This window comes from Papaver somniferum, chromosome 10, assembly GCF_003573695.1.
Source record: "Papaver somniferum cultivar HN1 chromosome 10, ASM357369v1, whole genome shotgun sequence".
Lineage (NCBI taxonomy): Eukaryota > Viridiplantae > Streptophyta > Magnoliopsida > Ranunculales > Papaveraceae > Papaver > Papaver somniferum.
The window spans coordinates 153,173,154-153,176,870 of NC_039367.1; the positions used below are offsets into that span (position 1 = coordinate 153,173,154).

General features: G+C 35.0%; 1 long non-coding RNA gene across 1 annotated transcript; it reads left to right on the forward strand.

Annotated features, from left to right (window-relative positions):
• The first annotated feature begins 246 nt into the window (after nt 1–246).
• Nucleotides 247–3,075, forward strand: LOC113317228. The gene is made up of 3 exons (XR_003343350.1): nt 247–1,585; nt 2,307–2,391; nt 2,810–3,075. It is a non-coding gene; the product is annotated as an uncharacterized LOC113317228 (long non-coding RNA).
• The last annotated feature ends 642 nt before the right edge of the window (nt 3,076–3,717 follow it).

Consider the following 3,717-nt stretch of genomic DNA (forward strand, 5'->3'; position numbering starts at 1 on the left):
TTAGTTTAGCACGAACGTTAATTAATAGAAATTTATCTAACAACGATCTAGATATGAGGTGATAGATATCGAAAAGTTATGTGGAATGGTTTACTCGAGCGTGTCATTCGGATACCGCACGAAGAAGATTTAATCAGAACAGTATGAAGGGCAAAAGTGTCATTTTGCAGATTGATCGCTTGGCTCCACTATCGTTTTTGTGGGTGTTTCAGCATTTTCTCGTCGGTATTATCGACACCCGATCGAGAGAAGAATTCATTATTCTTATCTTTTCTTTCTTCTTCTTTTTTCTTTCCTCTTTTCGTTTCTTCTTCTCTTTTCTTCTGCTTCTCCTCTGCTCTCCTATGTTGATGTTCGATAGATGAATGGAGGGTGATTTTGTTTTTAGAGATTCATAAGAAGCTTCGGGTGTTGACGCAAAGGAGTAGGTGACGGTGTGGTGATCGATTAAGCCTCGAAGAAGAAGAATCTGATGCTGCTGAAAATTAAAAGTTAGGGTTTTGTTTCGGAGTTATGAAGGAATCAAGAGAACTTGATGATTCTGTTGAGGGTTTGGTGATTTATGGTGGTGTTGATTCGGGAAGTGATTCAACTCAGAAGTTTTGGTAAGTCAGATTCAGGGTTCTCTTATTTGGGTTTGATTTTTTGAAATAGAGTAAAAAGTAATGAATCTTATATGGGTTTGTTCAATTGAAGTTGAATCGGTTATATGGAGGTTTAATTTGAGGTAATTGTGAATTCAGAGAATTAGGGTTTCTCTCTTGTTCTTCCCCAAATTAGAGATTCGGGTTCTTAAGTCGGAAATTATTAGATGCAGAAGATAAATTGAGGTTGTGATGATGCTGAATAATGGTTTTGTGTTATGTTTGACTGCAAATGATAAGATTGATTTGACATAAATCTATGGTTATAATTATATAGAGAATTAGTGTGGGTGTTTCAAATGATACTGGAATTGTACAAGTACTGGTAGTATTTTTGGAATTGTAAGTGTTGAGGTTTGATTGTGTAGGTGAAATGAAAATGGAGATATAGATAATGATTTGAGTTACTGGTGAGAATTATGAACTGTATGGAATGATATGGTAATCAAATAATGTTGTTAAGTTAAGAATGAATGATCTGGTGATGTAGGTATGGTAGATTGAATTACAGATGGTAATGATGATGTTGTGGGGTTGGTTTCTCATGCAGTTCAGTGTGTATGTATGGAAGTTGAGAGAATGAAATGATGAGAATGGTATTACTAAATTTACAGATTGTGCAAGCAAGTTTGGAAATGGATTGGGTACATCTACTGGGAATTGTATGTGCAGATGAAGAGTGTGGAAGTGATGTCTGGAGGGTAAGTAGAACTGTTATTGGTAGATGTTAGTGGAGCTGTAGTTGTAATTGACTTGGTAGTTGAAGTGAATTTCTTCTTGAATTGAATGTATGTGTGCTGGAATGGTAGGCTATGGACTGTAGTTGTATATGTGAAGTGGCTGCAAGAACTCTTGGCGTAGGTTTGTGCTGTTAAGATGTATAAACTGAGTTGGTTCTATTGCTGCCATAGCAAAGGCTTTATTGAAAGCTGCATTTGCAGGTATTTAGTGTTTAAAGTTATAATTGAATTTGAAGATTATTTAAATGATGATTCAATTAATGTACTATTAGATTGAAGAAGAACCTGAGCTAGAGTTGTAGAGTTAAGAGAGTTTTGGTGTTACACAATGATTGTGCTTTAGAGTTCTTTGGCCTGAGCAATGACTCTGGCCTGTGCAAGTGTTTTGGCCTTATGCCATTCAGCCTAGTCAGGTATCTGATTTTAGCCGACTTAGTCCATCTGACCGAGTCGAATCGGGTTTGACCCACTGAGTCACTAGTCTTGACTCGTTGGCCATTGACCCTGGACATTGACCTGACCTTGGACGTTGACTGTTGGTTGACCTTTGGACAGAAGTTGATCGTTAGTTGACTTAGATAGACCAGACCTTTTGTTAACGGGTCGGTTTGATGGGCCGATCCAGAGTAAGCCCGCGGGTCATGGGCTTGGGCTTAGGATTAGTCTTTCTTAATTAGATGAATTGGACCTTTTATGGTCCGAATTAGTCTTTGGTTCCTTCTGTAAAGTTGTAGACATTCATAAGATTTAGCTAATGGACTATAGAACCAACCTAATTGAATTAGTAAACCTTTATATATGCAAGATATGGATAATGAAGATGTGTAGAACCATAAATGGGCTTAAAACCATTAGACAAACTTGTATGATTCTTGTATGAGCCATTTTGGCTAGATTCTTAGACTTCTTGTGTGATTAACAGTTAGTCTGTATTCAAAACGATCGATTCAAAGGATGAACCAGTGGATCTTGGATCTCGAGGTAGACGAGGCTTGTCATCAAAAGAGGTGGGAATCGATAACGAACTCTCTTGTATTCATTATTGTTTTACAAATCAATCTTGGTGTTGTGAAATTCATGCATATCTTTGTGTGCTTTGTATGGTATGAGATGTGTGCCGACACAATATCAGTATTCTATGGCTAGGGCGATACACCGCAATATTACACGGCTAGGGCGATACACCGCAATTTTATTCTTCCCTTATGTGCGGTAACACACATCTCATACATGGATGTTTACTGTTATTTATGGATGTCTTTGAAGAAGTTTCTACTTTGTGTTTTACTGTCTTTCCATGTACTAACGACTTTCGATAAAACCTACATTGTCTTCGAATCATATTAATGTTTACTTGAATGCTAGTTGTTATTCCTACTGGGCACCCCTTTTAGGGATGATGTGCTCACTCATTCCCACTTTCAGTTTTCAGAGACAAATCAGAGTTGCGCAGCGAAAGCTTCAAGGGTTGATTTCATCAGTTAGTTTACTTCTGCTTTGTTTATTATGTTGTATATTCTTTTGTAAAGAAAATGACAATTGTATATGTATCATTTGAGAGGTATTCTTATTTATATATTTCTGAGTGGGGCTAGTATTTGGGTTAAGCTTTGCAGCAGATTTCTTAATTAAATGTTTAAGTAAATGATTTAGATTCTTAGTGCCTATTTATTGAGTTAATTTCTTGGATTAGTCAGTTACTAGATTTGGGGCGCTACAGTGTTGGTATAAGAGCTCACTATTAGATCTTATATGGGAAATAGTAGAAATAGCCAGTGAGTGAACTAGATTAGTTTAGAACTGGGTTGGGTTGTGAGATAAATTTTAATAACTAAAAGCTAACAATAATTAAAATATTTATTTGATTGATTTGTTTGTTTGATTTTTTATGTCTGGTAAAGTAAAAATTGTAGGGTACACCGGTAACTTTAGCTAATAAAGGTTAGGGAATAATCAGACAAAAAAGTATGAACACGTACATAATCCAATATTAGAAAAATAGTGAGATTAACACAATTGATGAATCTTGAAAGTCATATAGAAATTTATTGCGCACTTTGACTTATACGTAGAGTCAACAATTTATGATCACATAAATGTTAATAATTTGTTGGGATTTAATAATATTTTTAAGAGTAGTTAGAATGATACTTCGACCATTAGTTTAATAATAAAAATATTATAATAGTAATTATAAATGAAAACAATAGTAATAACAGTATTCAGATACTTAGTGTAATATTAGAATTGAAAGAAAATAAATTTGTATATTGATAGGATCCTTCTTAGTAAATAGATTCAATCATCTTTTGAAATGGAAAATTAGTATGACG